Below are 10419 nucleotides of genomic sequence, written 5' to 3'. Positions count from 1 at the left end.
CTTGAGTTCAGATCAGGGAGGCCGTTCCTCCCAATCACGCCTTTCCAGGTGTCCCTGTCATTTCCCACGTGTGCGTTGAAGTCACCCAGCATCACTATGGAGTCCCCTACTGGGGCCCTATTCAGGACTCCATTCAGGGTCTCCAAGAAGGCCGAATACTCTGAACTGCTGTTCGGTGCATATGCACAGACAACAGTCAGAGTTTTCCCCACAACCCGTAGGCGTAGGGAGGCGACCCTCTCATCCACGGGGTAAACTCCAACGTAGTGGCGCTCAGCAGGGGACTCGTGAGTATCCCCACACCGCCCGTCGCCTCACACCCTGGGAAACTCCAGAGAAGAATAGAGTCCATCCCTATCCAGGAGTACGGATCCAGAGCCAAAACTGTGCGTCGATGTAAGCCCCACCAGATCCAACTGGTAGCGCTCCACCTCCCTCACTAGTTCCGGCTCCTTCCCCCAGTGAGGTGACATTCCACGTCCCCAGAGCAAGCCTTTGCTGCCCGGGTCTGGTCCGTCGAGGCCCACGGCCTTCACTGCCGCCCATATGGCAGCGCACCCGACTCCTGCGGTTCCTCCAATGGGTGGTGGGCCCAAGGGATGTAGAGGGGGTTCCACGTTGCTTCTTCGGGCTGTGCCCGGCCGGGCTCCGTGACAAACCCGGCCACCAGGCTGCGCCAGCGAGCCCTCCATCTGGGCCTGGCTCCAGACAGGGGCCCGGGCTTCCTCCGGGCAGGGTAACTCCTCCTCTTGCCGTTTTTTCCATGAGTCATTTTTGAACCATTCTTAGTCTGGCCCCTCACCTGAGACCACTTTGCCTTGGGAGACCCTACCAGGAGCACATGGCTCCAGACAACACAACCCTCAGGATCATAAGGGCACACAAACCTCTCCACCACGATAAGGTGCTGGTTCCCGGAGAGGCTCCAACGTCTAATCCAATTTTCGTGCCAATGCAAGTGGGTGTGGGTGGGAGTGTTTGCGCTATCTGAGGGAATATAGTATGTGTACAAAGTATGCGATTTAACTGGAAAGGAGCGTGTGCTGCGGAAGAGCGTAAAGAGTAGAGTCCTTGTCTGGATGCACATGAATCACCACTTATTATAACACATGAACAAAATGGAAACTCCTACTCATGTTTGTTCTGCATTAGACACTTTCCTGACAAAAGCTGTTTCAGAAGTGGTGGGGACAAAATTGGCAAAGGCAAAAAGTGGTAGGGACATGTCCCACCCGTCCCATAAATGACGCCTTATTAAAAATTATGTGTGAAAAATAAATTGTCAGCTGTCTAGATTAGTTTGATTCATACATTGATAGATCTTTCCTTTTTTTTCAATGATATGATGCAAGAGCACTGCTTCAGTTTATATAAAAACCCTCTCCCCTTCAGAATGTAAATTTTTATTGATAAGAAAACAAATTCCTTTTCAAATTAGAATAACATCTTAGTTTTACCGGCAATCTGTGTTCAGATTTTCAAAAGATAATAAGGCCACATGGTCAAATGTGCAGTCCATCAGTAACGTTAGAGGGACATCAGTACAGGGACTAGTGACATTAATAATAATATTACTGCATGTGTGAATGAGGCTTTAGAGGGAAAACGGAAATTTCAAGTAGCACCAGTCATTGATTACATGACTGTGATTAGTTCCTGGATTTGTGACGAGAACCCATGTTGCCAAAGCTGCTGATGTTGATGATTAAATAATGCATCACTTTGAAAACCCCAAATGACAGGATCTAGAACCTACTGACCACCCAATTATTCCCTGTCTAGAAAGAAAGCTGATTATATCCAGTCTAGTGTGCTGTGCAATAGATATTATGGAGTATTTTTGTTTGTATGTTTGTTTGTTTGTTTGTTTGTTTGTTTTTGTTTCTTTTATTAAATCTGTCAGACAAATAAACTGTCTTTGCATTTTAATTCTAAAAAGCTATTTACTCTCTAAGACTCCAAAGAGACTGCCAAAGTCAATATCTGTTGTGGTGTGTGGTTTCATTGCAATAAAAACGTAATCTTCAATTTCTATAAATGTTTTACATTTCCCTGTTCCCCCAATGCAAGTGTCTTTTGGCTGACTGCATGTTAAACTGCTTTAGGTTGCTCTGAGTCAAGATTGTGTGGAGAGTTGCATATTTCACTTAATTTTAAAACTGTAACACAATGAAAGGAAGTTGTTCCTGTGGTGGAAAATATTTAATTCATATCAACACGTCAAGCATCAGACACAGCCTATTTCAGTACTATTTTAATTATTTTCTCTTATGTACCACGCCATGTCTCAGTTCATTGTATTTGAACTTGTTCCAATGAGGCATGAAGCTTTCTATAGTTAAAGTCATATGTCATAAAACAACAACTACAGCCCACACGTTCGATGGCCACTTGAGAGTGCTTGTCCTTCAAAAGATTGTGTGGTAAAGAGACAGCTATAAATTAATTGTGGTTAAAGCAGTGGGAATGTCTGTACCAGGCATTTGATCTTGTTCTTGTCTCTCACACGGTGTTTGAGTGGAAGTGGAGGCCAGGTGCCTTCACTTCACAGCTCGTATTCCAGCAATCAGAAGGAATGGGAGGAAGTCAGAGTGGATTGCTGCGACTTGCGGCAACATGGTAAAGGAGCACGCTGTTTCTCAGCAGTCAGAACACAATGCCCGGCGATCTCACTGTGATAAAACCCAGAGGAACATGCATGGAAGGTTCAGAAGGAAACCAAATGCAGGTCATTTTCTCTCAGTGTCTAAGATTAAGTGTGGGGCCTCCCTCTCCTCACTGTCTGGCACTTTTTTGGCTTTGGCTACCATGAGCCTTTGATCAACCTCTCAATGAACTGCAGACTACTGCCAACAGTGGGTTAGGCTATTATAATGAAATCTAATTTAGCCCCATCTAACAGCAGAGATGGAGTGATATATTAAAACCATGAACATAAGTAATGAAATAGTGCTGTGTGGTATATGAGGGTAAAGTAATGAAAAGAGCTAATCAATTGTTGGATGTTTTGGCAGGGCATGTCCAGTAAGGAAATTCAGTGAATTGCTCACTCATTTGAAAATTATTAAGTGGATTCTTATTGTTGGTGTGGAGATTAAAAAAGAAGGGAGAAGCAGTGCAAGTCTGTGCACTCACATGTGTATTTGGAGTGTGTCTTTTCCCATGAAAAAGGCTGCACAGAAGTCACATCTGAAGCACTATATGGGTATTTGACAAATGGGCATGGACATGAACTTTGTTTATTTTAACATCAAGGTTTTTCATTAAATGTATGTATTTGTATAATGGAAAATGTATTTTAGTGTATTTGAAACTGTATTTAGTAACTTTTTTATTTTTATGGACCTGCAATGTGACAATTAGATTTTTAAAAGTACAAATATACCATCTAGTCTCTGAATTTATATGAGGTAATGAAAATTGCATGCACAATAATACTAAAACAATTGTGGCACATGTCTCAGTGCAGGACACTATGCAAGTGTACATAGTGTACAAATAGTTATTCTCATTATTGTCCCAAGTCAGTTCAGTAGGAGTGCCAGAAATATTGCATGTCTAAAAATTAAGCTTTGAAGACATTTTACTTTTAAACTTGCTTTGTTCACACTGCAAGGAAAAATTATGACAACATGTAAAAAATGGGAAAGCATATGTAATGTTTGTTGCTGTGGTCACTGTCGGTACAATAGTTAAGCAAGGGAAATAAACCCACAAAAAGAGCATGAGGCCTGGGTAGCTCAGCCAGCAAAGATGCTGCAAGTTTGAATCCAGGGTGTGCTGAGTGACTCCCGCCAGGCTCCCAAAGTAACCAACATGGGTTACCTTCCGCACTGTCGCTATAAGGTGGCTCTCGCTCAAGATGGGGCACTTGATGAGTTGTGCATGGATGCTGCAGTGAATAGGCTGAGCCTCCATGTAACGTGCTCAGCAAGCATGTGAAAAGATGCACAGGTTGACTGTCTCAGAAGTGGAGGCAACTGAGATTCTTCCACCGCCACCTCACGAGGAGTAAGAGCGCATTGGGAATTGGGCATGTCAAATTTTTTGATTTTTACCATGAAACCTGTTTGAGTCAAAAGATTAGAGTCCCTAATTTCATCCGATATGCCAATAAGCAATTTATCGCGAAACACCACGCTGCTAAACACAATGTACACTAATGTGTACTTTAGCACATTTCCTCATTGAAAATCAATGGGTTCATCCAAAAAACGGAACATTTTTGCTTTCAGAGGCTTTTTATCGAGTTAGGGTGAGAATAAGTTGAGTTTCAAACTGTTTTGAGACTAGTGCAGACAGACAGCACACTTCAGGCTAAGTCATTCACTAAATAGGGAGCAAGGGAGCATCCTATGTGCATTCACTCCTTTAATCCCACCATAAGGTCAGTCTTAGGCTGCAGATGATGTTTGGACCACTCAACATTTTTGGCAGACATGGGACATTGGTAATCAATACATAGATTCAGAATTGATAATGTATTATTTTATTTTAACATGGTTGGCAGTGATTTGATGATGCTGGCCACTACATTGAATCAGAATTAATTATGCTAATTTCTGATGTAATGTCTGTAATGTCTCAAAAACATGAATAACCAACACTTGTGGAAACATAATGAACTATTTAATTAAACAAATCTGACTTTCTATATCTTGGTATTATTTAAGATTTCACAACTTAGTCCGCAGTCCACAAATGTTGGCATATATTTTTAAGAAAACTATTTGCTCTAGAATTGTATTTAATTTTTTTTATACTTTTTCTTTTTTTTGCATGTTTATTAGGTGTAACAAATTACAGATCAAAAAGCGAAATAAAAATGCACACAACAGTCACGCTCGGGTCTCAAGTGTATAAGCACGCTGTTAAGAGACAGTGGAATTTGTTTTTATATCCAGAACCCTGTACTATTATGCAGGAAATGTGAACATTTCAGTGATGCTCTGTCAACATGCAGCCGGAATGGGGAAAGACGAAGTTATTTTTTTAGGCGGTGACAGTATCAGCAAGCTCATATCATGTTTGCATAGTTGTCTCTGTTTGACAGCAGCCCACAGAAGGCAGAGGCCTGGGGTTAAATCCTGATGTATTGAGCCTCCCTGGACAAGAGGAGTGTGGAGTGACATGTTTCAGACCCCCATACATCACTCTCCTTCTGTCACACATTATGTTGTCCCCTTCTCTCTCACTCTCTCTCTCTCTCTCTTCCATTTTTTATCTCTTAATGTCTCTGTATCTCTTTTCACAAGAATTCACAAGGAGAGAGACAAGAAGATGCTCTCTTAATTTCAATTCTCCCACTCTTTGACTCCTTTTCTCTCTCATTTTTAGGCAGTCTTCCCCATACATAAATGTAATTTATTCTCTTTTTATTCTCGTATTTCTTTTTGTCCATTAACTGGTGTCATGCTCAGAGACTATCCATAACTGGAGACAGGACATTGGCAAGACAAAAACTGTTTGTTTGTAAAATCTGATGAATTTGGGAAAACTTTTAGCATTTTTTAAATGAAAAATAAAAGTGTTATAAAATAATTTGGTCCCAATTTGTATTAGGTGCTTTAACTACTATGTACTAATATTAAAATACATTAAATATAATCTATTTATTTTGTAACTACATATTGATCTGCAAAAAAAAAAAAAAAAAAAATTTAATCACATTTACTGCTACTGAGGTTGAGATATGGGTAGGTTTAGGAGTAGGGGTAGAGGTAGCAGTTATGGTTAGGGTAAGGGTTAGGTTTAGGTTTAGGGTTACGGTAAGGTAAACAACATATTCAATTAAATTCAGGTACTTAAGTACTGTGCAACTGTAATGTATAGGTGCTGGACAGAATGACCCAGGAGCAGATGTAACCATTCCAAAATATTTATTCAGTAATGTGCCACCGCGCAGAGTAGAGAGTAGTGTGTTCGTCAGTGGAGTGTGTGTGTCGTTGGAAGTCAAAAGAAATTTGGCAGAATCCTCCACAGAAGATAGGCGGTCAATGTCCAGCGGTCAATGCAGCACAAGTGTAGCCTGGAATTCCTTTGTGGATTACCAGGCTGAACTCAGAGAACACTGGAAGGCAAAGCACAACCTGAACAACGCGGGCAACTAATAATGTGACAAGACAGGACCAACTTAACCAGAGTATGTGAGTTGAGTGGAGTGGGAACAGAGTGATGAGTGGAGCGGCATGATTTTGCCTGGAGCGAGGAGCGGGTTTTTAAAAAATCTGAGCGTAATTTTTTCTCTCGCTCCAAGAACGCTCCACTAATGCTCCATCACGGGCATGTTAATGGACCTTAATGCAATAATTCACCACATGTTAAGCAGTGTTAAACACTATTGGCATTAAGGAAAGATGGAATTTCTGATATAACCAGAAAGAATGTGATAAATCGAATAATTTAAAATCTAGCTGTACTTGGTAATGTTCGACCTCCAGCGTGAAGGTTACTTTCGCTTTCTGTTTTCATGCTCCCTGAGTTAAGCTTGCGGTAAAGCTTGACTTATCTACATGCTTGTGTCTCGTCTCTTTATTCTTACATCAACTGGCATAGTGAAAATGAATGATGGGAAGGAGAACACGAGTGGGGTGGTGATTGCCACGATCAAATGTTTGTAGTGAAATCCTAAAAGACGTGTCCAAAAAACACGATGATAATCCATTCACATTAGGAGAGAAATTCTAAAGTAATACATATATCCCCAATTAAATATTTTGAATAGGCTAATCATATCAGCATTCTAATCTAATGCATCTCAACATTAACAGTAGGCTATTATGTCCCACATTAAATAGAACTGAACTTTTAACGATGCAAAACACCAACTGAACTAATCAACATGTTAATATTGTGTAGTTTGACTTTAATCGATTGCCATCTAAATGTATTTTAGTGTCGTAGGCTTATTTATGCATTATACATTTGCAGATGAAGAAGCTCAGCAAATGCCAATAGAGGAAGATTTAAAATCTTAAAAAATTTAAATGCTAGTATTTCTAAAAGTCTGCAATAAACATATAGATTTGACAGTCTTATCTAGTTTTGATTAAAAAAAAGTGAAGAACATTCTGAGAATTTATTTTGTTTCGTTCACAGAATTATAGGGCAAGGTTAATTAAAAGAAGTGCAAGAATAAATAAAATAATATTTTGGTAAGTTATTAATTTGATTTAATTTAATGGTTTGTTTTTGTTGTGGTAATTTATGATTTATTTATTTTTTTCTTTTGGTAATTTATATTTTTGTTTTGTTTTTGTTTTTTGCATCTAGCAATTTATTTAATTGATCAAACCCAGAGAATGCTGCCAATATGTTTCAAAAGTAAGCTATAAATAGTATTTAATTTAGTCTTGGTTGGGCTAATGTTAGTGTTCTAATAATGCACATTATAGATTTTCTTCTAGTATTGTGTATTTCTTTTTCATTTAATACACCTTCTGCATGGAAGGTTTTGATATTAAAAAGCATACTGAAATAACTTTACAGTGGAGAGGTAGTTAGGTGCTAATTTTGCCATGGAGCAAACACGGAGCTTGGTTTCTCTAATCCAGGAGCATGGAGCGAGCGAGGAGAGGGAAATGAACAACACGGGGTGGAGCTGCAGCTGAGTGATTAAAAGAATGCTTTGAGTGCAGAGGGGAAATTGTTGCAGCTCCACTCCACTCACATACTCTGAGCTAAACAAGGAGAGCGAGGTTAGTACTCAACTTAAAATCAACAGTCCCATGGAAACACGGATCATGTAAATCGAGCGTGCCTGTGAAACATGAGGGATAGAAAATGACAAAACAAACAATATAAACCTTACAAGAACCGTGACAGCAAAAACAACACATATTTACATTATTACATTGTAGTACATGCTTAAGCACAGTAGTTAATGACATCTAATATAAAGTGGGTCAACTACATTTTTTGGTTTGTTTTAAGTAATTATTTTGTTATAAATCTTGATCTGTTTAAGGCTATACGTCCACAATAATCTGGATATATTTGAAAATGTGTGTTTTGGTTTTTGAAACACTCTCTGTCCACACTTCCATTTTCAAGCGTTTTCCACAAGTTGCTCATTCACATTAAACTGTACGGAAATGCTTAAATCCCCTTATTGCGCATGCAAAATAATTGCTATTACATGTACGACCTCAAATGTATCTGTCCTCAAGTTTCGCTGTAAACTTCTTGTCGCCTTTGAAGGAATGTATTGTGAAGATTTAAAGTAACATTCATCTTTAACAACGCTCTCAAAGTGAATAACAGACACAATAACGCTGCTACAACGTGGGACGAATGGATTACATTACTGTGTCACATGACAACAAATACCTCATCGTTTTCATATATCTCCATCTTCCCCATCCACATTACAATGTGAAGACGGCATTTACAAATGTATCCACTTGGGAGAGAAAATCTCTGTTTTTGTCTCAGTGTGGACAGAAGGCCAAAACATAGAGAAAAATATGCATTTTCAAACTAAAACATATTTGTGTGGGCGTGGCCTCAGCTAACTTCTGGAGATAATTTTGTCTACAAGCCAGTATAAACAAGTACATTTATACAAACATGCACAAAAAATGGGAGATCAGAAGGTGATATAAGCACTATTCTGTCTTATCCAATGGACTAATGACCATATGTGGTCTCCTCAAAAGACTTCATTGAATAAACAAGTCTCAATGCCTTCTCCTCAAAGGCTCCATTTGCTCTTATATTACTGGCCACCTATATGAATAGGATGTAGGATGTAGACTGTTCTATCTATTTAACCTAATTTTCCTAGTAACAGTGTCAAACATACCATTCAGTGTTCGGGAGTATAACCTATGACTGCAGGGTGATAAATAATAATTGTGTATTGAGATAACTACAGAAAAGAGTTTACAGATTATGACATTTTTGGAGTATATAGACCTAAATTCAGTCTTTTTCATTGCAACTCTATTCAAGGCTTAAACGATTCCTTATGTTGACATTTTTATTGACACATTCTTATCTACAAACACACTCCAAATGTGTTGCTATCTAACAAACAGAACAAAAGAGACTTTATTTCACTCAGAAAATATACTTTGTCTTGTTCAATCTCAGACAGAACTTTTCCACAGTTAAGAATCCTTGTGTATGAAACCACAGATGTCTGGCTACACAACATAATAAACTAGTTTGGTTATAATAGTAATGAAGGTGAATTTCCTCTTTATCCATCACAGAAAAAGCAAAAGAGATAAATTTTTCCTCCCACTGCACTCTTCCATCAACCCCAATAGATCGGTTCTTGCCGCCACAAAGCTGACCCGCCTGATGAAATTGAGTTTAAAATGGGAGCAACAAGCCGCATCCACATCCATGAGGCATTGCGAATGACGCAATCAGGTCGGTCTCCCTACACTCCCAAACAACTTAAAGACCACTTAGAATATTTTCCAATATATTTAAAATATATTGATGCTATACTCATAATCAGTAATGTCATTCACATTGCTAATTGTATTGCATTTCATTCCCTCATTAAAGATGTTAAGTGCACAGTCTCGTACCTTTGTCTTTTTGTCCAATTTTCAAATACATTTTTGCTTCACATCAAAGTTGTGATACAGCTTGGAGCTGGTTGTTTTTGTGCTTAGAACTCTTTTATGAAGTAATTGTGAAATCCCTATGGAATAAAATACTCTATAATGCCACTAGGACACTTCACTGTTATTATCACTCTGCATGTCTTTGTTCACAGCATTCCAGTGTGTTACTTGGCGCAATGCTTGATCTTGCTTTGGGTTTTAAGATAACAAAATATTTGTTTTGTATCATATTGTATATAAAACAAGTTAATCAATATTAACTTCTTGTTAATACAGGTTAATAAACGCATCTTCATACTCGCAGTCTTGCTGTTGTACTTAATTTCACCAAGGCTATGATACAGCTTTTTACAACTCATAGAGAGAGCTTTGACTTTATTTATATGCACATCTCTGTTCAAATAAATCAGACAAGGAAAAGAAATACTATGTCTTCTGCCCCTCTCTCTCTCTCTCTCTCTCTCTCTCTCTCTCTCTCTCTCTCTCTCTCTCTCTCTCTCTCCAAGTTTGTGCTTGAATGCACATGTTTGTGCTCTCACCCCACCATCTTGGAGTCATTTAGTCTGGGTCTCACTGTGTAGGATGGAGGATGGGGCAGTTTGTGTGCTGTAGAGCGTGTCTTAAAGTTTACCCTCAGTGTCTCCTTCGAAGGAATGTGGTGATTCGCTGCCTCACTAATCCAACACCTGCCTTTAGTAAACCCAGTCTAGGATTGACCACAGACCTCCCAGGTCAGCCAACTCATCTCTCAACACTTAGCTGAGGTCTGTACAGTGACTGAAGGTCTTGCATTCATTCCTCTAATGAAAGAAATGCACTTTGCATTTGTGTTCAGAGA

Source organism: Xyrauchen texanus, chromosome 7, assembly GCF_025860055.1.
Source record: "Xyrauchen texanus isolate HMW12.3.18 chromosome 7, RBS_HiC_50CHRs, whole genome shotgun sequence".
Classification (NCBI taxonomy): Eukaryota; Metazoa; Chordata; class Actinopteri; order Cypriniformes; family Catostomidae; genus Xyrauchen; species Xyrauchen texanus.
Note: the sequence above shows the minus strand (reverse complement) of the source record.